Consider the following 26,841-nt stretch of genomic DNA (forward strand, 5'->3'; position numbering starts at 1 on the left):
CAGCTTTGCCTCCCGATAGAGGGAGGTGTCTGGAAGAAGGGCTATGACCTATGGGAGGGCTAGGTCAACCAGACCTTATGAACCACTTCAAGGGAGAAAGGTAACTGAAGGTTATGGAGCTCCTGCCTCTGTCGTTTTCTCAAACGCCATGGTTCCCTGTTTTGGGACAGCTTATTCTGAACCTCATCACAGTAATATTTCTAAGAACTTCAAATTTTTTTATAATTCTTTTTTTAAACTTTTATTTAATAAATATAAATTTCCAAAGTACAGCTTATGGGTTACAATGGCTTCCCCCCCCCCCCAGCCCCGTAACTTCCCTTCCACCCGCAACCCTCCCATCTCCCTTGCTCTCTCCCATTCCATTCGCATCAAGATTCATTTTCAATTCTCTTTATATACAGAAGATCAATTTAGTACATATTAAGTAAAGATTTCAACAGTTTGCACCCACACAGAAACACAAAGTATAAAGTATTGTTTGAGTACTAGATATAGCATTAATTCACAATGTACAACACATTAAGGACAGAGATCCTACATGAGAAGTAAGTGCACAGTGACTCCTGTTGTTGACTTAACAAATTGGCACTCTTGTTTATGGCGTCAGTAATCACCCTAGGCTCTTGTCATGAGTTGCCAAGGCTATGGGAGCCTTTTGAGTTCACCGACTCCAGTCTTTTTTAGACAAGGTCATAGTCAAATTGGAAGTTCTCTCCTCCCTTTAGAGAAAGGTACCTCCTTCTTTGATGGCCCAAAGAACTTCAAAGTGAAAGCTTCCCATGATGGGAGAATACAGTTTAGTAAATGTATGCTATGAGATACACAGCATGGAGAAGGGATGAAATGTCCATCTCACAGATATAACAGGGAGAAAAAGAAGCCAGACAGCAGAATTCTACTCCATCCATAGGAAGTTCAAGAACAATCAGAACTCATGCATGTGATTACAAGTCAGCAGAGTTATTATTTTGGAGGGAAGTTTAATGACCATATTAGGTAAGGCTGGAGCATTTAGGGTGTTGGTAAAAGTCCGGTTTGGGAGCTATGTGCTGCCTACATGGGTGTGGGTGGATTGTGAAAATAAAAATTCCTAGAGCTGTACATTGAAGGCTTGTGCATTTTTTTGTAAGTATAATATATGTCAAAAATTTAAAATACTGAAGACCTTTTGTGGGTATATATGAGGGTACTTCAGAAAGTTTGTGAAAGTATGAAATTAGAAGCATGGCTTTAGGGAGCCGGTGGTTAGCTCAGCAGTAAGGACTCCTGCAGCCCCCATCAGAGTACCGGTGTTCAACTCCAGGCTCTGGTTCCTGACTCCAGTTTCCTGACAGTACAGACCCTGGGAGGAAGTGCTGATGGCTCAAGTAGTGAAGACCTGGATTACCGGTTCTTGGTTTCCACCCTGACTGTTATGGGCACTTGGGGAGTGAATCAGCAGATGGAAGATCTGTCTCTGTCAATCAAAAAAATTAAACAAAAAAAGTTAAAAATATGAGATTGTTCCTGTGCAAAAAAAAAAATCTAGAAATTGAAGTACAGCTTTTTCATAATACACATTTTCAATTATAAAAAACAATTTTACACCAAAATAAACTTAAATTTGATTCCATTTTTCCACATTTTTGAAGTTCCTTTGTATATAACACAGAAATATATATACACATACACACACATGCATACATGGGGTGTGCATGAGTATATGCAAATGCAAAACTTATCTTTATTAGGGTGGAAAAGTGACACTTGAATGAAGGATTTCTTGTCACATCATTTCATAAAATGTTATTGATGGCCAAACAAAACAATCAATATTCATTTCATTCTTTGCTTCTTATATGTCAGTGTTATCACAAGTAACAGGTTATCGAATAAGAAAAAAATCATTTGACTTTCCTTTTCTCTCAAGGTGATGTCCCACTAAACGTGCCCTTGCCCCCACGTGATGCACTGACACTTGCTCCTCCTTGAATGCGTCTTATCTAGTGGCAGTGTTCTTCAGAGAATGAGGACTTCCTGTGAGGAACACAACACAAGAAACAACTATTTCCACCCAGAAAAGTCTGGAAAGTATCCCCGAGAAGGGTGCAGAACTGTGGCTTGCAGCACACGAATTTTCGGCCCAGGAGGTCAAGGCTCAATCGTTAGAGGAGAGAGTGATGAGCAAGTGGCAAGCCCACGCTCCCATGGGATTCTGATTTCTCTATACACTGCTGAAGTTGTCTCTACGTATGGATGCTGCACTTTACCAAACTGCTGGTCACGTCCCTCCACTCCTGGAATGGGCCTGGAGGCGGAGGAGAGGGAAGGCTTCTCCCCAGGAACCCGCAGCCTTTCTTCCTGCACACCACAGAGTGTCTTCTTTCATCTGCTCTTGCATGCTTAACTGCAAGGTGCAGTATACATCCCTCCTTAGTGCAGATGTGACTTCCTGCACCAGCTGAATTCCACCGCTAGACGTCCAGCTACCCCAAGTGGATCAGAAGAATCACCCAGCCCAGCCTAGTCCATACTGTGCACCTGCAAGATCACGTGATACAATAAGAAAGCGGGTGATTTCAGTTTTGGTGAAGTTTGTTATTCGCTGATAGATAACTATAACAGGCACAATTGGGTGCAAATGATGAATAATTACAAAGAAATTAAAAGAAATACACTGAGTTTGTAGATAGAGGGAAAGACTGAGGAACTTAATAGTATCAAGAGGACTATGTTATAAGACTACCGAAATGCAATTTTTACCATAAACGTTTCTACGGCTCTGTTCTTGTTCCTCTCCGCTAAACAAATTCAGTGCTTTAGTAGTTTATTTCATTCTCATAGCCTTAAAAACTGTCCATATGATGGTGCTGGCATTGTGGCATAGCAGATAAAGCTACCGCCTGCAACGCTGGAATCCAATACGGGCACTGCTTTAAGTCCTGGCTGCTCTATTTGCAATCCAGCTCCCTGCTAATTGGCCCAGGAAAGCAGTGGAAGATGGTTCAAGTCCTTGGATACCTGTTCCCATGTGGGAGACCCAGAAGAATCTCATGGCTCATGGATTCAGCCTCACCCAACCCTGGTTGCTGTGGCCATTTGGGGAGTGAACCAATGGATGGTTCTCTGTCTCTCCTTCTTTCTCTGTAACTCTTTCACACAAATAAATAAATTTTTAAAAAATTATCTGTGTGCTGCTAGTTCCCAAATTACCTCTAGCCAAGACCTTCTCCTGAACTCTAGACTCACCTATGAAACTATTTACTCAATGTCTCCCCTGGACTTTCTAATAGATGCACTGGAATTAGTATGGTTCAAACTGTAATTCTGTTCCTCCACCCCACCTCTGACATATTCCATGTGCAATCTTCCATAACTCAGCAAATTTCAACTTCCATCTATCCAGCTGCTCTGGCTAAAACCTTGGATTCATCCTTGCATACTTTGTTTATCTCACTTTCTACTTCCTGTCCATCAGGAAATCCTGTTGGCTGCATCATCACAGTGTATTCAGAAGCCAATCACTTCTAACACTTCTACCAACACCACCCTGGGCCCACTATCATCATCTCTCAATTGGAGCAAGCCACTGCTCACAGCAACAGGAAGATGGATAGCCTTCCAGGTAAGGGCAGGCAACAAATGCATGATCTGTGGGGCACCATATGGGTGCTGGTTCGAGTCCCAGATGCTACACTTCTGATCCTGCTCTCTGCTATGGCTTGGAAAGCAGCAGAAGAAAGCCCAAGTGCTTGGGTCCCTGCACCCACATGGAAGATCCAGCAGAAGCTCCTGGTTCCTAGTTTTGGTCTGGTCCAGCCCTGGCTTTTACAGCCATTTGGGGAGTGAACCAGCAGATGGAAGCACTCTCTCTCTCTCTTTCTTTCTCTCTCTGTAACTCTGCCTTTCATATAAATGAAATAAATCTTAAAAAACAAACAAACAACAAAAAAAACAAAAAAACAAAAAAACAGGCCGGCGCCGCGGCTCACTAGGCTAATCCTCCACCTTGTGGCGCCGGCACACCAGGTTCTAGTCCCGGTCGGGGTGCCGGAGTCTGTCCCGGTTGCCCCTCTTCCAGGCCAGCTCTCTGCTATGGCCAGGGAGTGCAGTGGAGGGCACTTGCACCCCATGGGAGACCAGGAGAAGTACTTGGCTCCTGCCATCGGATCAGCGCAGTGCACTGGCCGCAGCGGCCATTGGATGGTGAACCAGCGGCAAAAGAAGACCTTTCTCTCTGTCTCTCTCTCTCACTGTCCACTCTGCCTGTCAAAAAAAATAAATAAAATAAAAAAATAAATAAATAAAATAAAATAAAAAACAAAAAAAAACATGAAGTAGGATGATATCACACAGCTATACCTGTCACCAATGTCTTCTAGCTTTCTGTGTTAAAGTTCTTTCAACAAGCATATTATGAGCACCTATTGCATGCCATTCACTTTTCCAGGCACTATGAACACTGAACTGAGAAAGGACTGTCAGGTACATTTCTTGGAGCTCATGAATAGACCCCCTTGTAGTCTAGAGTAGGTCACAACAAACCTGAACTCGGTAGTGACACTATTGGGTTTTTACTGTGTCTAGGTTTCAGTCAGAATTATTTTAGAGTTTTCCTTATTACTCTGTGCAGTCAAGTGATCTCCAACTGAATAAGAAAAAATATACTCATATACATATTGTGTATATGTGTTTGTATATACAGTTGTCTCTCCAAATCCATGGGTTCTATATCCACAGGATCAACCAACAATGGATTGAAAATGTTCAGGAAAAAAGCTGCATCTCTCCTGAAGAATGACAATTCCTTGTCATTATTCTTTAAACAATACAGTACAGCAACCGTTTACATAGTATTTACATCATGGTGATACTGTAAGTGATACAGAGATGATTTAAAGTAGATGAGATGATGCACACAAGTTGTATGCAATTACTACACCATTTGGTATGAGGGACTTCAGCATCTGCAGATTTTTGTTCCCATAGGGGTTCCTGGAACCTGAGGATACAGAGAGACAGTTAAATATGTGTGCATATGTGTGAGAGAGAATATGAGGAGGAAACAACATGTATATGTATATATAATTTTGAGTTTTCTCTGTCTATAAACATTTTCCTGACTTCTGGTACTATACAGTATATACATACTCACCTCTCAATGTTGGCGGGCCTTAAGGAAGATCCTAGCTTGGTCCACTGTCTTTTTTTTTTTTTTTTTTTTTTTTTTTTACCTATTACTCTGTTTTCACCCAGTCCCTTCACTTTTAAATTCACCTACTTAATTGTAGATTACTCTTGATAAGGAAGAAAAAAAAAGATACAGGCATTCCTTGGTACTATGCATCAACAGCTGAGGGGAAAAGGTTTAGATTTCACATGGTAGCAAAATCTTCAAGTGAACTTGGTGAACACAGAACAGACCCTGCAAAGCCTTTCTCCAAAGTCAAGTGCCATACAAAGGGTGTGGACTGGAGTGAAACTGGTTATCCTATCTTCATTTCCCACCAGAAGGATTTAAGGACTTTCATGTGCTCCACTGGCATATTTGTAGGACAGCCCAGTTGGGTGTCAGTGAAGTTACAGATACACAGTAAACCCAAGCCCTTGGCAATGGTTTTTAACTGAGGGAGAGAGAGGGGTTAACCTCTGAGGACATCTGGCAAAATCTGGAGATATTTCGGCTGGCATAGCTGGAGGGGAGATGCTATTGGCATCTAGTAGGTAGAGGCCAGGGATGCTGTTGAACATTCTACAGCAAAACCCTCCACACAACAGCCTGACCCCAGAGTCAACCATACGAGGTTGCAAAGTCTTAGACTAGGAGTAAGAACATTTTTTTCCTCCCCCTCATCCCCAGTGATGTCCCACAAGAAATCTCTCGTTCCTCCAGTGATCTAATTTGAATAGTATGACTCTCCTGGCTTAGACAGCCAACTATCATGGTGTGGGTCTCAGTTTCTGTAAAACTGCAAGATTGTCCCTAAAAAGCTTTCCTCCCACTACTTATGCCCATGAGTAATCGTCTGTCCTTGAACTGAGATGGTCCGCTGACTCATTTTATTACTTTCTATTTATCTAGTGAAGAGTCAGAGAGACTGAGAGAGAGGTCCATTGACTGGTTCACTCTCCAAATGTCCACAATGGCTCAGAATTGGCCAGCCTGGAGCTGGGAGCTGGGAACTCAACCCAGGTCTGGCAGGAATCCAATCACCCAGGCATCACTGCTTCCTGTCACAGTTTGTATTAGCAGAGCTGGAGCCAGGTATCAAACTCAGGAATCCCAATGTGAAGGTCAGGGTATCCTAATAGGCATCTTAACCACTAGGGAAAATGTCCGCCTCCTATGATTCATTTTAACCAGTAGGATGAAGCAAAAGTACCACTATGCCAGATACAGGATCAAGCCCCAGGAAGGCCTGGTAGTTTCTCTTTGGGGCTTTTGGGAGCCCTGAGTGCCGTACGGGAAGTTCAACTTCCTCTAGCGCGTCAGCCAGCTGTAGAGACCAAATGGAGAGGCCACAGACCGGAAGCAGCTCTGACATCGTGTGAGGAGGAAGGCCTGGTGTCCCAGCTAAGCTCAGCCTTCCAGATTTTCCTTCTGCTCCTGCCAAGGCATTAGGTCAATGAGCCCACTGAGGCTTGTGATAGCTGGAGCCTCAACAACCAGCCAAAGCTGCAGCAGCAGAACCAGCCAGCTAAACTCAAGACTGCAGAACGTTAAGGGGTAACCAAAAGGCTGCTATTAGAGCCACTGAGATTTCAGGTAGCTTTTAATGTAACAATAGAAAACTGAAACTGTCTTCTTATCTCTAGGATGAGATCACGGTCTTTCACTTTCTTTTTAGCCTCAGAATCCTTGATCTAAACAAAATCTTATCTGAAAGCACAACACGTGTCTATCTGTTGGGATGCAACTGACAGGAAACTCAAGTAAGGTGGCTCAGCCCACAGTGGCTTCTTCCTTAGGTGGCGGTTGCTGGAACTGGCTCAAAGGCTCCCTCAGGCAAGAGTCACTGTTCCTGTGTGTCCCGGCATTCCCATCATGCTGACCACCACGGGGCCACCAACCTGCTGCTGCAGTGGCGGACATGCGATCAGCGTCAAAGGGAGGAAGAAGAAAGGACGGGTGGGGAGCACCAGCCACACGCGTCTCTGTTAAATAAGGAAATCAAAGTTGTTCTACAGACACGAGTAATAGCTGGCTTCTTCTCGTGTTTCAGGGGCCAGGGAGCCTGAGAAATCAAGAAATAGGACTGCAGTGAATGACCCTGACCACGCCCCACAGCCTCTTAAGGCCATTGCCACTGCAGACAAAATTAGGATCTAGGAAGGAAGAAGAGAAGGATGGGTACTAAAAAAACAAGTAAACAGCTCCTGGAACAATACACAAAGCATGGCCAGAGAGCTCTCCAGGAGCTGATCTGATTGAATCAGGGAGGAAGGGCATGGATTTCTGTCAAGTCGGCTGTCCCTTCCTTCACTGTTCCTTTCTCTTTAAAAAAAAAAAATATATATATATATATATATATGTGTGTGTGTGTGTGTGTGTGTGTGTGTATTTCATTTTGACCAAAACTCAATTCTCATCTCCCAAGCAGGTAGCAGGAACTCAAGTACATGAGCCATTACCTGCTGTCTCCTCTCCCAGGATGTACATCAGCAGGAAGCTGGATCAGAAGTGCAAGAGGCAGGACTCAAACCAGGCACCTTGATATGGGATGCAGGCATCCCAAGTGACAGTTTAACCACTCTGCCAAATGCTTGGCCCCTCTGTGTCTCTTTTTACTACAATAAGTCCCTGGGGGTTTCCAAGAACACTCAGGACTTCAAAAAGTCAAGTTCAAAATAACCTGACTATACTCTGACATCTCTTCCTGCTTTGACATTCTGGAATCTGTATAGTCAAGTGATATAATTTCCTGCAGTATCCTCTTCCACACTTTTTCTTTTATTGGTGGGATGAACGTGTTAAATCTGATCCATCTCAAATTGTAAGCACCCTCTCCAGGATCGTGAAATTTCATTCAATACTTCATGTGTCAGGAGCCCTTCAGAAACCCCGATCAGTGACAGATTACAGAATATTTCCAGTATCGTTGTCCCAAAGATCAGGAACATCCTCCTGTTCCAATTCTCCCGGAAGTAGGCATCATCATTCCCCTTCAGCAGATGAGGGCATGGACAAAGGAGCTGAGGCCACACAGTGCCACCGGCCCAAATCATCTGAGCCCATGCCAAGTGCTCATTACATTCACCAAATTCCAATGTGTCTTCTAGCATCCAAGAATAACATGCTGACAAATCAAATGAGACTTTTGCACTAATGGAATGTATGTTCTCGATTGGGAAAGATAGAAAACAAGCCAATGGGTAAGTGAATAAAGCCACAATTGTTGATAGTATAATTGGTTAAGGAAACAATGAAACTGTGTGAAGTACTGCAGAGATGGAGTGGGCAGCTCCTTTTAGCTGGATGGTTAGGGAAGCTTGTGGAGGAAGGGGTGGTTTGAGATGAGAAAGCACCAGCCATGGGCAGTGGTGGGAGGAAGAGCTTCAGGTGGTCATGGAAGAACTGGTACCTCTGAGGAATCATAAGGAGACCTGTGTGGTTGGACTGCAGGGAGGGAAAGCGCATTGAGAGGGAAACAGAGAGGTGAGAAAACTCCAGCTGGGCGTTTGCCCGCCACTGTCTACTTCCCAAACCTCATCTCTGTGAACAACCTTTTTCAAGAGCTTGTTCTGGTTTCACTTTGATCTTCCTAGAAGGTTTGGGGCGGGGGGTGTTTGCGGCAATGCTTTAGTGGTTGGTTGGGACACAGGCATCCCCCATGAGAGGGGCTTGGATTTGGATCCAGTTCCAGCTTCCTGCTAACACACACCCTGGGAAGTGATGTCTCAGGTAATTGGGCTCCTGCCGCCCATGTGGAAGACTTGGTTTGAATTCCCAGGGCCTGGCTACAGCTTGGCTTATTCCAGTTGTCACAGGCATTTGAGGAATGCCTTTCAAGTAAATAAAATACATTTTCAAAAGAGAAAGAACTAGAAACGTCAGACCCAGTGTTGTTGATTCTGGAACCGAGTGGTTTATAAAAGAAGGCTGGGAGGACGAATGGCTAGAGATTCTATGGATGCTTCCTCCTAATGATCTTTCTTGCTCCCTTCTCATTTGGAAGCTGGCATTGGTCAGATAAATCACTGTGTCTGCAGCTAAGAACTGCTGAGTCAAGAAAAGATGGCACTTTACTATACGGGACACACATCCCAACTAAAATACAACTGTCCTGGGCTGAAGGGACTCAACACAGTGATATATATGCTCCGAAAAACAAAGGGAGAGCCCTCAGTTCTTAGTATCACAGCTGCAGGATTGATGGGATTTCTCCCAGATACCAACAAATGCAATTTATAACTGCAATATCATCCCAGGCTAACTGTAAACAAACTGATGAATGGTGCCTGCTAGGAATTAGCAGTTCTGCAGGATTATTGCCTGCACTGTCCACATAAGGTGCTGTGTTTTGCTTTGTTTCTATGATAGAGGCTGGGAGTAGAAGACTGGATGTGCTCCTTTTGGGCTGCAGCAGCAGAGCTAGTCTCAGTGGACAAGGTGACTCTGAGTGTGCAGGTGAGACCAGGAATCTTCCCAGGGTGTGCAGCAAAGCCCTAACACCACTGACTAAGCTTCCTGAGAAGGCTGCAAAATTAGGTAACCACGTGTGCCCCGTGATAGGAAGAGCTAAGATACTTTAAATGAAGTTCGAGATGACGGTACCATAACCTGTAACAAGCCAATGCCTGAAGGCTGATACTCTGCAGGCACCAAGCTGACACGTCTCACATGCCCTGTAATGGCTGTCACTATCCCCTTACCAAAAGGAAGGGTCACAAAAGTCACTCATGTGAAATTCCTTGACCAGAGTTACATTTACTTCCGAAGTTCTCAATGGGACAGTAGTGAGCCAGACAACAAAATGGCAATGATAATGATGACAAAGGTAATAGCTCCTGCCATCTACCGGAAGTGCAGTGTGTGCCGTGAGCTTCACATGCTTTTACCTCATTTATTCCTCACAACATCCTGGTTCAGAACAATGTTGTTATACTCCTCATTGTACAGAATATAAAATTAAGGATCTAAGCATTCAGTAGCATGCTCAAGGTCACTGAGACATTTAGAGGAAGACCATGAACTTGATTGTGGTCTTCTGAGTCCCAAAGTGTGAGAGTAACCACTAAGCATTCTCATGTCAAACAGCATTTATGCCAAGAAGATCAAATCTCTGCTTTCAAAGATCCTTTGAAAGCATAGTTAGATTCTTCAAAATCTACTACACTAGCTTCTCATTTAGGGGAGGTCTTTGGTTAAGTTTTCCTTTAGTTTCTTCAGAGTTCACAGGTTCACAGTAAGCAAACATATCAGACACAACCAGAAGCAACCTTAGGTATATTGTGACTGTTAGCCAGAAATCCACACCCAGTGCCACTCAGATCAGTCTGTACACTGGCTGCCTTCCAGGAAAAATGTCACACTGAGGAGTTCAAACTTCCCAACAGAACAAAGGTCATCACACACCAATCTCCCTCTTGGCCAGAAAGAAGGAGGTGGGAGAGAGAAAACTCTGACAGCACCCTAACCGGCACCCACGGGGTGGCAAGGGCAGGGTCAGAACACCCTCCTTTAGGTTTCTGAGATGCCTGACAAAATCCCTACAGAGATGCCACCTGATGTTGGGAGAATTCCTGACCAAAATCAGGGAGGCTCCTTTCCCACTATCAGCTTCTGATCAATTAGATAATTTTTAAAGATACTGAGCAATGAACAGGTTGAGAACTTGGAGAAATCAGTTTAAAAGGTTTTCAGCGGGGCCAGCACTATGTCGCAGGGGGTTAATGCCCTGGCCTGAAGCACTGGCATCCTATATGAGTGCCAGTTTGAGACCTGACCACTCCACTTTCAATCCAGCTCTCTGCTGTGGCCTGGGAAAGCATTAGAGGATGGCCCAAGTCCTTGGGCCCCTGCACCCACATGGGGAGATCTGGAGGAAGCTCCTGGCTCCTGGCTTCAGATGGACACAGCTCCAACCATTGAGGCCAACTGGGGAGTAAACCATCGATGGAGGCCCTCTCTGCCTCTCCTCTCTCTGTGTAACTCTGACTTTCAAATAAATAAATAAATCTTTTTTTAAAAACAAGGTTTGCAGCCACATTACTGTTGTTTCCACCCCAGATGACATAAAGTCACACAGTGGAACACAGCTCTGTGCACCAGCTTAGATCCTTTCCTCCCTTCCGATCATGTCCAACTCACAGGGGGTCACCCTTCCTCTTCCAGGGCACAGAGTCAGCGCCTGAGAGGAGAATGATCTCCCTGTGGGGGTGAACCTCCAAGAACGGGAAGTGGGAGGGGGCAGAGCAGCAGACACACCTCCCCACCTCTTCCTCTTCCTTGGACTTCCCAGTCACAGTTCCTCCTTGCAAAACAGGGCCATGTGCAAATCAAACACGCCTATGGAGGGCTCCACATGTCTCATCATAACCCACCTAAAAGGCAAAGCATCACGTCAACTTGACCTTTTTCTCTGCCTGGTTTCTATTTTTCCCTCACTGCCTGCCCAGGCTTTAATCTCTTAAACCACAGCTTCAGGGCACTGGACAGGGCTCTGTATGGTTGTTTGACCAAGTTGTTTATAGTGGGACACGAGCACAAGTGGTACATGCAAATTTAGGTCTTGCCTTTGCAAATGATTGAGTTTATGAGTCTGCCTGTCTCTCTCTCAATCTCCCCGCTCCTTTCCTTCCAACTCCCCAACCCACTGGCTAGGAAGTATCAACAATGGAAGCATCTTGGAGGCTACAAACCAATGACAATAATGGACTATTCAGCAATGAGTTTTTAAATGAAAAAAAAAAAGTCTATGTTTAAAAGGAAACTGTGGGCTAGTATTCGGCATAGTGATTAAGCTGTGGGTTGGCATGCCCGTATCCCATATCAGAGAGCCTACGTTTCAGTCCTGCCTCCACTTCTAATTCTAGCTTCCTGCTAATGTGCACTCTGGTAGGCAGCAGTGAAGGCTCAAGTAGTCGGGTCCCTGCTATTCATGTAGGAGACTTAGAATTGAGTTCCGGGCTGGCGCCGCGGCTCAATAGGCTAATCCTCCACCTTGCGAAGCCCGCACACCAGGTTCTACTCCCGGTTGGGGCGCTGGATTCTGTCCCAGTTGCCCCTCTTTCAGGCCAGCTCTCTGCTGTGGCCCGGGAGTGCAGTGGAAGATGGCCCAAGTGCTTGGGCCCTGCACCCTATGGGAGACCAGGAGAAGCACCTGGCTCCTGCCTTCGGATCAGCGCAGCGCACCGGCCGTGGTGGCCATTGGAGGGTGAACCAATGGCAAAGGAAGACCTTTCTCTCTGTCTCTCTCTCTCACTGTCTACTCTGCCTGTCAAAAAAAAAAAGAATTGAGTTCCAAGCTCCCAATTTTGGTGTGGCCCAGTCCCTGCAATTGTGGGTGTTTGGGTAGAGAACAAGTGGATGGGAGATCTCTGTCTTTCAAATAGAAACAAAATTTTTGAAAAATAAAATAAAATATTAGATGACCCAATCATTGCTTCTGCCTCTAATTCCAGAATAACTGAAGCCAAGAGCAGGAATGATCAGACATGGCCTGCATGGTACTTGTTAGCTAGCTTCTTGTGAGGATTCCTTTTTCTTTTTTAAATTAAATATACTAGAAGTCTCAGCTGAATTGGATGTGCCACTCTGACTGAGGTGGGCTGAGGCATCTGAAGATAAATTCTCCCATGGTCAAACACACATTTAAACTTGAACCCAGCTTTCCCCCTGCAGGGTGACCAACATCTATGTTTGAAATGATGGACAGATGATATCCAAACGCAGTATCTTTCCACCTCTTTGGAGTACGGAGCAGTTGGTTGAAAGGATGATCAAATACAGAGAAGGACAGCAAGGCCTCTGAAACTGTGAGGCTCCCATTCTCTCCCTGGTAATGGACAAGCTCGGGGCTGGCAATGCCATGGTCTCTCGAGTTCAGTACTTTGAACATGAAAGAAAGACTACTTCAAGGCAAAAGGCCAAGGTCTTGGCCTGCAGAGGCAGCATCACCAAGAGGTCCCTTGGCAAAATTTCTAAAGCTAAGAGCAGTATAACTAGAAATAGATGGTTATGAAGCTGGTGTGAGAAGAATAAAATCCAACATTTTTCCCTCTGATGCATCAATTTTACTTTTAAAGATTTGTCTTACAGAAGTCACTAAACAGTCAGTATAAATATAAAATGAAAATAATATAAATATTTTAAGAATTTCAGAGGCCAGCATTATGGGGTAGCCGGTAAAGCCATCACTTGCATCAAGGGCATCCCATACGAGCAACGGTTCATGTCCTGACTGCTCCACTTCTGATCGAGTTCTCTGTTAATGATCTGCAAAAAGCAGTGGAAAATGGTCCAAGTGTTTGATCCCCTGAACCCACTTGAGAAACCTGGAAGAAGTACCTGGCTCCTGGCTTCAGCCTGGCCCAGCCCCAGCCATTGTGGCCATTTGGGGAGTAAACCAGTGGATGGAAGATCTCTCTGTGTGTCTCTCCCTCTCCCTCTGTAACTCTGATGTTCAACTAAATCTTCTTTTTTTAAAGTCAAATTAGTATAAAAAATGATACTAGTGTCAAGATTATTCATGTTTATGTGATAATGCAAAAAATTCCATAAAGTAACCAAAATATCTACTATTAGTACATACAAATATAGTATTTTATATATTTTGATACATTTTTATATTATATACATTCATGTATACAAATATGGCATTATACAAATTCTGGTATATCTATATAACATAAAACTAGGCAATCATTCAAAACAATGAGAAACACTCATATTTCAAAAAGTTTGTGGGCAACAGAAATACAAGTTTATTGTAGTGCACAAATCCATGCACAGTTTTTTTTCATAATATACATCTTCATGAACTTTTCTGATGATCACTTTTCTTTCTTTCTTTCTTTTTTTTTTTTTTTTTTTTTTTGAGAGGCAAAAGACAAAGAAACATGCACTGAAACTCTGATCTGCTGGTTTACTCCTTAAATGCCCACAATGACCAGAGCTGGGTTGGGCCAAAGCCACGAACCAGGAGCTCAATTCAGGGCTCCCACATGGGCGGCAGGGACCCATCACAGCTGCCTCCTGAGGCTGCACTGGCAGGAGAGGCTAGAACAGGAAGTGGAGACAAGACTCCTACACAAGTACTCTGATGTGGGATGTGGGCATCTTAACCACCAGACTAAACATCTGTCCCCTCCTCGTATTTCTTGACATGAGAAAGCAGTCCATGACTTATTTAACTTTTGCAAAAACATGTTACTGGATGCCATAAGATGGGGTCTACATGCTTCAGCAGTAGTGCTCCAAGTGTGGTCCTTGAAACAGCAGCCTGGGCAACACTTGCAAACCTGCTAAATATGCAGATTTCTAGCCTTATCCCACACCTACCGAATCAGAAATTCTTGCAGGAGGGTAGGACAAGCAAGCTGTTTTCAAAAGCTGGAGTCACTGTGCACTTACTCCTCATGTAGGATCTCTGTCCTTAATGTGCTGTACATTGTGATTTAATGCTATAACGAGTACTCAAACAGTATTTTACACTTTGTGTTTCTGTGTGGGTGCAAACTGTTGAAAGCTTTACTTAATGTATGCTAAACTGATCTTCTGTATATAAAGAGAATTGAAAATGAATCTTGATGTGAATGGAAGGGGAGAGGGAGCGGGAAAGGGGAGGGTTGCGGGTGGGAGGGAAGTTATGGGGGGGAAGCCATTGTAATCCATAAGCTGTACTTTGGAAATGTATATTCATTAAATAAAAGTTCTTTAAAAAAAAAAAGCCCTCTAGGTGATTCTGATGCAAGCTGAAGACTGAGAATCACTGAGCACAAAAAGAAAGCCCCCATACAGACATGCAAGCAATAAATCAGAGCCCAATACCTGGAGTACGCACAGGTAGACCCATCAGTAGTTAAAACAAATGAACAAACAAAATCTCAGCCCAGATGGCTTCAGACAACCCATGAATTGCTTCACGCAAACTCGTGGAGGGGAGAGGCAGACACTCAGCCTAGCAGTTAGGATGCTGGTTAAACTCCTGATTCTAGCTCCCAATTGCAACTCCTTTTTTTTTTTTTTTCCACAGGCAGAGTTAGGCAGTGAGAGAGAGACAGAGAAAAAGATCTTCCTTCCATTGGTTCACTCCCCTAATGGCCTCCACAGCCGGCGCGCTGCACCAATCCGAAGCCAGGAGCCAAGTGCTTCCTCCCGGTCTCCCATGGGGGTGCAGGGACCCAAGCACTTGGGCCATCCTCCCTCCCGGGCCACAGCAGAGAGCTGGACTGGAAGAGGAGCAACTGGGACTAGTACCCAGTGCCCCAACCAGGACTAGAACCCAGGGTGCTGGCACTGCAGGCGGAGGATTAGCCAAGTGAGCCACGGCGCCGGCCCCAACTTCTTCCTAATGAAAGCCTGGGCGTGGGCATAAGGTGATGGCCCAAATACTTGAGTTTCTGCCACTTGAGGTAAAGACCAGGATTGAGTTCTTCGCTTCAGCCCTGGCAACAGCAGGCATTTGAGGAGTGAACAAGTGGGTGGGAGTTTCTCTCTCTTCCTTTCTTTCTCCTCCTCTCCTTGCTCTTCCTCTTCCTCTCAAATAAATAATTTTAAAAATTTTTCTTGAAAACTCTTGGAACAGGGCAGGTTCTGGTCCCCTGCTTAGCCCTCCACCTGCATTTGTTCTGCTTCATTCCTAGGTTTGATGCACTTCAGGCCGGCAGCCGGAAGGCTGCAGAAGCTCCAGGCATCGCAGTTATACCTCAGCCAGAGGCAAAAAGGGACTTTCCGTTCTGAAGTCACCTTAGGAACTGCTGAGACACCCTCCCCAGGAGCCCTCCTCTGCCCCAGCGGGCTTTTCCTGGGCCATCAGCCAGGGCGGACTGGGTCACATGCTTGTTCCTAAGCTAATTACTGGGGAGAGGAATAGGAAAACTACAGTTAGCTTCAATCAACCCAGAGTCACCTACAAACTGCAGACAGGATCTCTTTCCCTGAACAGTGCATGCTAAACAAAAGTGAGGTTCTGCCAGGAGGAGGATGGGAAAATGGCAACAAATTCTCTGCTGTATCTGATGTAGGCTGGTAACAGCTCCTCTGTATTTCCCGCAAAACCTAACTAAGCAGGACCAGCACTGTGGCATAGGGGGTAAAGCTGCTGTCTGCAATGTTGGCATCCCATATGGGCACCAGTTCCAGTCTCAGCTGCTTCCACTTCCAATCCACCTCTCTGCTATGGCCTGGGAAAGCAGTAGAAGATGGCCCAAGTCCTTGGGTTCCTGCACCCACGTAAGAGATCTGGAAGAATCTTCTGGCTCCTGGCTTCGGATCAGCACAGCTCCAGCCATTGTGGCCATCTGGGGAGTGAACCAGCAGATGGAAGACCTCTCTGTGTGTGTGTGTGTGTGCCTCTGCCTCTCTGTAACTCTGACCTTCAAATAAAATAAATCTCAAAAAAAAAAAAAAAAAGCCTAAGTATGCATCACTGATGTGAGTAATGTCCTAGGTGTGTTGAAAAATGGAGCCTGCTATTGTTTTTCTTTTTAGGATATTTCTGGTTTTGGAAATGGTTCTTGATTCTCAAGAGGAAGAATAATCTATGTTATTCAGGCATCTTCAACAACTGAGACTACCAAGTGCCCATCGGCTGTGGAGCAGCTGAGAATCTCACGCACGGCTGGGGGACTATCATTCTAAACACTTTGAAAAGCCGTTTGGTGCTGTCTACTGAAGCTTAACACACAGGGCCGGCGCTGTGACGTAGCAGGTAAGGCTGCCGCCTGCAGTGCCCTGCATCCCATATGGGCCCCAGTTAGAGTCCTGGCTGCTCCACTTCCTATCCAGCTCTCTGCTATGGTTCAAGAAAGCAGTGGAAGATGGCCCAAATACTTGGGCCCCTGCACCCACGTGGGAGACCTGGAGGAAGCGCCTAGCTCCTGGCTCCTGGCTTCGGATCGGCGCAGCTCCAGCCGTTGTGGCCATCTGGGGAGTGAACTGGCGGATGGAAAATCTCTATCTATCTATCTGTCAATCTATCACAGCCTCTCTGTAACTCTACCTTTCAAATAAATAAAATAAACCTTAAAATAAAGCTAAACATACAAGTGTCCCATAATTGAGCAATTCCACTCAGCAATTAGGAGAGACGTGTGCTTGGATATGCACAAGAATGTCTCTAGCAGCTCCCTTTCCAACAGCACCCAACTAGAAAAAACCTGAGGGTTTGTCAACAGAAGAAAGGGCACAAAAGTGGTACAAGTATGTAAAGGACTATTGCACAGCAATGAATTAGCTGCTGCTACATCCAACAGCATGATGCACCTTGCAGATATAAGGCACAAAGTAATGGATAGTCTATGCTTCCATTTAGAGGAAATTGAAAATAGATAAAATCAACCTATGATGACAGAAGTCAGAACAGTTCTTGCCTACGCTGAAAAGGAAATATTTCAAAGGTGTTTTCTTGTTTGTTTTGATTTTAGGTGTTTTGTTTGTTGGTTTGTTTTGGTGTTTTGTTTTGTTTTGGCAAGGAAAGAGAGAGAGAGAATGTGCAAGAGAGAGCAAGCACTTTCATTGGCTGGTTCACTCCCAGCTGCTGACAACAGACTGAACTGAGTCAGATGGAAGACAGGTGCCGGGCGCTCCATCTGGGTCTCTCATTTAGGTGGCAGGAACGGAGTTACCTGAGCCATCACCACTGCCTTCCAGGGAATACTTTAGCCAGAAGAAGCTGGAATAGGGTGCAAAGCCGGGACTCAAACACGGAAACTCCAACATTGGATGCTGGCATCCCAACCAGCAGCCTAAATGCTGTACCAAATGCCTGCCTGCCCTGGGTCATCTTGCCCTGTCAGACAAACTGCTTTATAATCAATAGAGTGTGGTGCTTGCAAAAGGCAAACAGAACAGTGGAGCAGAATGCCTCACAAATAGATCCAAGTATATATGAGAATTTAGTATGTGATAAAGGGAGCCCCTCGATTCACCAGGGTAAAGAAGATTTTTACAGAGTAGTGCTCAGATTACCGGGTAGCCAATTTTTTTTTTTTTTATTTGACAGGTAGAGTTATAGACAGTGAGAGAGAGACAGAGAGAAAGGTCTTCCTTCCGTTCGTTCACCCCCCAAATTGCCGCTGCAGCCGGCGCTGCGCCAATCTGAAGCCAGGAGCCAGGTGCTTCCTCCTGGTCTCCCATGCGGGTGCAGGGCCCAAGCACTTGGGCCATCCTCCACTGCCTTCCCGGGCCACAGCAGAGAGCTCAACTGGAAGAGGAGCAACCAGGACTAGAACTGATCCCCATATGGGATGCTGGCAACGCAGGTGGAGGATTAACCAAGTGAGCCATGACACCGGCCCCGGATAGCCAATTTTAATAGAGAGATTACATGTCTACCTCCCACCACATATAAGCACAAGCTTCAAGTGCTTGAGGGAGACCAAATGGAAAATAAAAAAAAAAAAATACATGCAATCACATAAGGAATAGAAGGGAAAGACTTGACAACAATGACTCAAAATTCCATAGGCATTATCATAATTACAAATTCTGTGTTGTAAATTTAAAATTAATGATTAAAATATAGAATCTGCAATCCATTAAAAGTGAAAATTTTGACTACATAGCACTAGCAATTTTTTTTTTGAACAAAGTCAAAAGACAACTGACAAGCTGGAGAAAGTATTTGTAACATGTATCACAGATTAACATCACTAATATGAAAGAATATTTTCAAATTGATTTAAAAATCTAATAAAAGGAGAAAAACACATGTGCAGACAATTTACCACAAAAAAATACATGTATATAAAGGACCCTTAATGGTAGCTCAAGGTATTCATACTCTCTCCCAATTAGATAAATGTAAATTAAAACACCCAAATACTATTTCTCAACATCCAAATTTGCAAAAATAACAAGCACTACCCATCGTTGTGCTAGTGGGACTGTGAGAAACAGGCATTGAGATGTGTCGCTAGTGCCCACCTGATGGAGGGGAACTGGGAACTATCCAGTGAAACTATGTGTCCATGTACCTTTCAACTTGGCAATTCCCCTTTCCTGGGAAATCAAATTGAAGATACATTTCCAACAACACAGAAATACACACCAACAAGTTGTAATAGCATTGCTTGTTACTGCAAAATACTGGGAACCACCTACACCCCCACACGGAGGAGAGAAGTTCAGTAACTCACAATGGAGCACTGTGTGGCTGTAAAAGAATGAGGAAGTTCTCCAGGAACTGGTACAATTTCCAAGAATATGCTTCAAGTGAAAAAAGAAGAAAAAAGCCCAGAGTATCTGCAGGATGCTACCTTTCCTGTAAGAAAGCAGATGTAAGAACACTTGCCCATAGTAGAAGATGGCCCAAGTCCTTGGGCCCCTGCACCCACGTGGGAGACCCCGAAGAAGCTCCTGGCTTCGGATTGGCACAGCTCTGCCGGTGCAGCCATTTGGGGAGTGAACTAACGGAAGGAAGACCTTTCTGTCTCTCCCTCTCACTGTCTGTAACTCTAACTCTCAAATAAAATGAATAAAATCTTAAAAAAAAAAAAAACTTGCCCAAAAAGGACACCATGGAAACCAACAAGAACAATTAGGTACAAAGGCAAGCAGAAAGAGTTGGCAAGAGTGGGGAAGTGGGAAAAGAGGTAGAAGAGGTGAAGGAAGTGACAGTTCTGAGTGAGGTTCTAGATTTCTACCCGTTAGTATTTCTCAAAAATAAATATGCAATTGAAATCAACTGGGCGGTGGGGGTTATCAAACAGGACACAAAAAGTAATAATTGAACCTATGTTATAACAGGTGCATAATCACCAGCTGATGAGGGCGAGAAGAAATAAATGTAGAAAACAGTTTTGGGTTTTTTTGTTTTGTTTTGTTTTGTTTTGCCATACATCACAAAACTAAACTGGACACAAATATCATCTTCTAGCTCAATTTAATTTTTAGAGCAGTGTGGATCAGTAAATCTGAAACTATGTCATAGATAATCAAAGAATGAGCAAGCTAGTGAATATATTATGGATGGGATACAGGTTTCCTCCTGACAGAGAAGGGAGTCACAAATTAGAAAATGAGGAAAGGTAGAATAATCCCAGGGGTGTTGGACTAGAATTGGAGTTACCAGAAAGGGCCAGTGGTTATATATACATACCTATACTCTCATACAGTGAGATGGACACAAAAACAGAAGTATGTATGTGTGTATGTGTGTACATGTATGTGTGTGTAAGTGTATTCCATAGAGGTCCCCAATTTACAGTGGTTCACCTTACGATTTTTCATGGTGCTGAAATCATATATTTTCAGTAGAAACTATAGCATGAACTTTTTTTTAAAATTTTTGACAGGCAGCGTGGACAGTGAGAGAGAGAGATAGGTCTTCCTTTACCATTGGTTCACCTTCTAATGCCCGCTGCGGCCAGTGCGCTGCGGCCGGCACACCACGCTGATCTGAAGGCAGGAGCCAGGTGCTTCTCCTGGTCTCCCAAGGGGTGCAGGGCCCAAGCACTTGGGCCATCCTCCACTGCACTCCCTGGCCACAGCAGAGAGCTGGCCTGGAAGGAGGGCAACCAGGACAGAATCCGGTGCCCCGACCGGGACTAGAACCCAGTGTGCCGGCGCCACAAGGCAGATTAGCCTATTGAGCCGCGACGCCGGCCAGCATGAACTTTTAATCGGGATCTGCTTCCTGGCTAGTGACACATGGTCCAGTCCTCTCCTGGGATGTGGCAATGAACTCAGGCATCAGGAGGGGGGACAACTGATGGCCCACAGTGCACTGTGTCCTGAGTTAGCACGTTCGGCAGGTTAGGTATATCAGCAACTTAGAGCTGGTCTTCCAGAATGTAACCCAGCCTAAGTTGAGAAGCATCCATATGCATTTCCCAGCGTTTTCCGCTCGGAGGACGCAGAAACAACAAAAGCAGTAACATCCTAGGAGCAATGTGCACATGCTGAACCCGAATCCTGCTCTCTGTGCCACACCCCAATGAAAAGACCAAAGGCTTCTTAAACAAATGCCTGACTCCAGGGCTAGGGCACTGAAAGCACAACAGGAACCTGGAACATGTTATGGTACAAGCACTTAGGGAAGCACCAAAAAAATAAAAATAGAAAAATGATGAGGCATGTTTTACAAAGACAGGAATGAACTGAGAGGCATTCCTAATAACCAAAGCTGGGACTATTTGTGCAATAAACACTAACACTAATGGATTATAACACACAAAATAACTATGATACTAAATAACTGATAAATACATAAACTATATAATTGAAAATAAATTAAATATAATTTTTATTTACTAAAAATTTACTTGCTAAGTAAAATTAATAAATCAAAAATTGATAAATAACAGAATAGGGGCTGGCACTGTGGCACAGTGGGTTAATGCCCTGGCCTGAAGCACTGGCATCCCATATGGGTACCTGATCTAGTCCCCGATGTTCCTCTTCCAATCCAGCTCTCTGCTATGGCCTGGGATAGCAGTAGAAGACAGCCCAAGTCCTTGGACCCCTGCACCCATGTAGGAGACCCAGAGGAAGCTCCTGGCTCCTGGCTTGAGATTGGTGCAGCTCCAGCCATTGCAGCCATCTGGGGAGTGAATCAACAGATGGAAGACCTCTCTCTGTGTCTCTACCTCTCTCTGTAACTCTGTCTTTCAAAATAAATAAATAAAACAGAATAAAGAAATAAAAAGAACAGTTCTTTCTTTTTTAAAATTTATTTATTCATTATTCATTATTTTAGATTCATTTATTCATTTGAAAGCCAGAGTTACACAGAGAGGAGAGGCAGACAGAGAGAGAGGTAGAGAGGTCTTCCATCGGCTGGTTCACTCCCCAGATGGCCACAATGGCTGGAGCTGTGCCGATCTGAAGCCAGGAGCCTCTTCCGGATCTCTCCTCGGGTACAAGGGCCCAAAGACCTGAGCCATCTGCTACTTCTATACCAGGCCATAGCAGAGAGCTGGATTGGAAGAGGAGCAGCTGGGACTAGAACCGGCACCCATATGGGATGCCAGCGCTTCAGGCCAGGGCATTAACCCACTGTACCACAGCGCCAGCCCCGAACAGTTCTTTCGTAGAGCAGATTTTTACAATCTTTCATGATTATAAAAAGAATAATAAAAAGTAATAAGGGATGCTGAAATTAGGTAAATGTATGATGAGTAACAAGATATTAGCATGTTCCCAGAATATCTCCCGACAAGACATTTAGTATTTATGCAGAAGGAAATAAGGGGGCAGTCACTGTGGCACAGCAGTGAAGCCACGTGCAGGACACCCACATCTCAAGTCGGAGTGCATGGCCTGAAGTCCCACCTGAGCTTCTGGGCCAGCTTAGTGACGATGTGCATCCTGGGAGGCAGCAGGTCAAGTACGTGGGCTTTGCCACATTTGTGAGAGACCTGGAGGAAGTTCCTGGTTTCTAACTTCAACCTGGCTTAGCCCTGGCTGATGTGGGCATTTGGGAAGTGAACAGCAGATGGAAGAATTCTCAATCACTTTGCCTTTCAAATAAAAAATAAACCTTTTAAAAGATAAACAAGGGGGAATTAGTAACTCCCCATTTGAGAAATGCAAAGAGCACACCATCATCATGTGATCCAAGCTAGTGTCACTAAGAGCGAGACGTTATCACGTTATCTCTAGGTAGCAAGCATAAAGAAGGGCACAAAATCACCCTGTTGCATCTTGGGAATTTATTCACGAGGAAGCATCGCACAGACTTAAATTGTACAACATAACTGACCAATCTCTTTGAAAATTCATGAATCCAGAAAGACAAAACGTGCATCCCAAATTGGAGTAGACTGAAGAGGCATGGCATAAGCGTACCCTGTACACAACTAGCCTGGATGCTGGAACAGAAACAGGACATTAGTGGAATAATTGGTGAAGTAGGAATGAAGTCAATAGTTTCTAGTATAATTTCAATGTTAATTTCCCGGGTTTGACAGTTGTCCCATGATTTCGTAAAGGTGGGTGAAGAAGGGTAGGCAGGAATTCTTTGTCTTGCTTTGCAATTCTTTATGTAAGTCTCAAATAATCTCAAATGAAAACATAGAAATGGGTGTTTGACCCAGTGTTTAGGACACCCACATTCAACACGGGAGTGCCTGGGTCCAAGTCCCAGCTCCACTCCTGACTCCAGCTTCTTGCTAATGCACAATCTGAAGAGTAATAGGTGATGGCTCAAGTAATTGGTTCCTGCCACCATATGAGAGACCTGGATTGAGTTCCCAGCCCTGGCCATTGATGGTATTTAGGGAGTGAATCAGCACATGGAGAGTCTGTCTTGTCTGTTTCCTCTCTGTTTCTCTCTCTTTGCTTTTCAAGTAACACCTCTGATCCAGCTCCCTGCTAACTCCCATTGCCGTCATCTGGGGAGTGAACCAGCAGATAATAGATCTGTGTGTGTGTGTGTGTATGTGTTTGTGTTTGTGTGTGTGTCCCTCTCTCAGTGTAACTCTTTGAAATAAATAAATCTTTTAAAAAAAATAAAAAGCTAAAACAGAAGAATACTTGAGAGAGGAACCAGCCAGTAGGGGCATAAAGAAACTCAGGTGCTGGGAATAGTCTCTGTCTTGGGTGGGGGAATGTGACTGTGAACACATTTAAATCTCATTGAGCAGTGAATGTTGAAGATTTATGTGCTTTTCCGCAGAATATTATTCCTAAATTTTTTTTAAAAAGTGTTTTTAGAAAACCAAACACAAATCAACTTTGGCCAATAAAGCTAAAGAGTGTGCTCAGTGATTTATATTGGACTAGGCTCCTAATAAAAGCCCAGAACGTACTATTCATCATTATAGTGCTATCAATAAAAGTGGCAAGTCCCCAGAAGAGATGTCAAATGCAGGGGCCGATGCCGTGGCACAGTGGGTTAAGCTGCCACCTGCAATGCCAGCATCCCATATGGGTGCTGGTTTGAGTCCCAGCTGCTCCACTTCAAATCCAGCTCCCTGCTAATGGCCTGGGAAAGCAGCAGAAGATGGCCCAAGTGCTTGGGCCCCTGCCGCCCACGTGAGAGACCCAGAAGCTGCCGGCTCCTGGCTTCAGCCTGACCCAGTGCCACCACTGCAATCATTTCAGGAATGAACCAACAAATGGAATCTCACTCTCTCTATCTCTGTCTCTCCCTCTCTGTGTGTAATTCTGACTTTAAAATAAATTTTCAAACAAAATTTTAAAAACCGAGAGAGTAATACCAAATTCTGACTTCACAGCCCAATTCAGCATTTAAAGGGTGCTTATAATTGACACACAGAGCATGAGGGGACTTTTAAGTTCCTTTTTTAAAAAAAAAAATTTTTATTTGAAAGGTAGAGTTACAGAGAAGGAGACATGGAAAAAGAGATCTTCCATCCATTGGTTCACTCTCAAAATGGCCACAATGGCTGGGGATGGGCCAGGCTATAGCCAGAAAGCTGGGCTCCATCTGGGTCTCCCACAGCCCTTGAGCCCTCCTTCACTGCTTTCTCTTAGGCCACAAGCAGGGAGCTGGATCAGAAATGGTGCATCCTGAACTCATACTGGGGCCCTCAGGGATGCTGGTATCACAGTAGATGGCTTAACCAGCAACACTGCAGTGCTGGCCCTAAGTTTCATTGCTTGTTCAAGGCGTAACAGTAGAACAGCATTTAATACTCCCACCCAGTGAGAAATAGGTAAACCCAGCATTTCAAAGTCTGTGGCAGACTTCTAAGCCCAGGAAAATTGCTGCTACCCCATTCTTTCTCAAACAGAAAGATTTGGACTGAACTTTTTAAAAATAAATTCTAGGAGTGGGCATTTGGCACAGCAGTTCAGATTCCCACACCCCGAATTAGAATGTCTGGCTTTGAGTCCTGGCTCTGCTTCCAGTTACAGCTTCCTGCTAATGCACGCCCTGGTAGCCAGCAGGTGATATCTAAAGTACTTTGGTCCCTACCACCTACATGGGAGACCCAGATGGAAAACTGGGCTCCTGGCTTCAGCCTGGCCCAGCATTGGTAGCTGCAAACATTGGGGGAGCAAATCACCAGATGAAACTTTGTCTCTGTCTCTGTCTCTATGTGTCTCTGCCTTTCAAATACAATGAAAATAAAGAACAAATATCTAACTTAGTTTAAATAATTATAATTGTTTTTTAAGATTTATTTATTTATTTGAAAGTCAGAGTTACACAGAGAGAAGGAGAGGCAGAGAGAGAGAGAGAGATGTGTTATATCCGCTGGGTCACTCCCCAATTGGCCACAATGGCCGGAGCTGTGCCAATCTGAAGCCAGGAGCCAAGAGCTTCTGGGTCTCCCACGTGGGTGCAGGGGCCCAAGGACTTGGGCCATCTTCTACTGCTTTCCCAGGCCATAGCAGAGAGCTGGATCAGAAGAAGAGCAGCTGGGACTAGAACCAGTGCCCATATGGGATGCTGGTGCTTCAAGCCAGGCCGTTAACCCACTGTGCTATAGCGCCAGCCCCATTAAATCATTATAATTGTTAAAACCTTTGTTACAGTCTTGAGTTTCAGCTGCACGATATTAAAAAAAAAAAAAAATCTTAACCAAAAAAAGTTGGAAACTTAAGTCTTCATAAAGAAATGTGATTTCAAACTCTGAAAGAAAAATTTTGAGTTTTTAAGTATCAGCTAGACTTTTCCACCTCCTTTTGCTAACTTTCAGGTTTTACTTCATTAACTTTCTCTTGAGTTTAAGTTGAATGCCTGTCATTAATCATAACGAAGTAACTGAAGAAGTTCAGATTCACTGTCAAGTCAATGCAAAATGGTTAACTCTTTCACAAAGTGATCCTGCATCTCTTTGCTATACATGTATTAGAGGCTGATCTATTGCACCTCAACCAACTTTTAATCCAATTAGTCCAGGTATCCTTAAATCATTTCACCCCATCCACACAGTTTAACAGTCTTCTCTGTGGGCAATGCAACTGGTGTTTAAGACAAACAGTTTTAAAATCTTATATTCCTGCTTCAAGTCCTGACTATCATTTTCCAGTGGTATCAACCTGGGACACATTATTTAACTTCTATGAGATCCAATTTCCCTATCATGAATTCTGGACTATGACTACTTTTTGTCCTTGGGTTGGAGGAATGCACTAATCTGTTTTCTCTTACTTTAACAAAACACCTGAGGCAAGGCACTTTATAAAGAAAGCAAGTTTGTTTAGGTCACAGTTTTAAAAGTTCCAGGTTACAGTATCAGCATGAGTTAAGCTCTGATGAGAACCTCATGGCAGATAGTGTCACATGGTGGGAGTACATGCAGGAAAGAGATCATATGGTGAGACAGGAAGCCAGGGAGACAGGGAGGGGCCGGCCTTGGTCTTATACAACATTGCTCTCTGAAAAACTAACAAGAGTCCCATAAGAAGAGAGAGCGAGCAGGAGAGAGGAGCGAGAGGAGCCGAGAGAGAGGGAGAGGAGAGAAGGAAGCAAGCCAAGAGAGAGCAAAAAGAGAAAGAGAGAGCCATGTGTTCAGGAATAGGTCCTTTTAAAACTTTGCCAGAGGGCGGGCAGGAAAGCAGGAGCAGCGAACCCCATTAGGATGGGGGTGGAGCTTGACACCGGTGGTTGGGCCATGGGGCCACCTGGCTTCCAGCAATGGTGTGGGGGGTGGCTAGAGCCTAGGATGGAATCAGTGTAGATTGTGCCATAGATAAAACTGCACCATTTTCCTAACAGTGCCCCGACTGGTCCCTATCTCTTAAAGTCCTACTCCCTCTTATCACCATCACAATGGGGA

At 44.5% G+C, this 26,841-nt stretch overlaps 1 long non-coding RNA gene across 2 annotated transcripts in view; it reads right to left on the reverse strand.

The window, feature by feature from the left end:
* Nucleotides 1–390: 390 nt before the first annotated feature.
* LOC149124321 (uncharacterized) overlaps nt 391–26,841 on the reverse strand; it is a 59,637-nt gene continuing 33,186 nt past the window's right edge. The window contains exon 3 of one of the 2 annotated variants that reach the window (XR_016214233.1): nt 391–1,459. This is a non-coding gene — a long non-coding RNA (uncharacterized LOC149124321). Of the gene's footprint in view, nt 1,460–22,805; nt 22,960–26,841 lie in introns of those variants that run through there. The other variant, XR_016214234.1, reaches the window with a different exon arrangement.

The sequence above is a fragment of the Oryctolagus cuniculus genome, chromosome 10, assembly GCF_051225735.1.
Source record: "Oryctolagus cuniculus isolate XC-2025 breed Fujian yellow rabbit chromosome 10, ASM5122573v1, whole genome shotgun sequence".
In the NCBI taxonomy this organism is placed as follows: Eukaryota; Metazoa; Chordata; class Mammalia; order Lagomorpha; family Leporidae; genus Oryctolagus; species Oryctolagus cuniculus.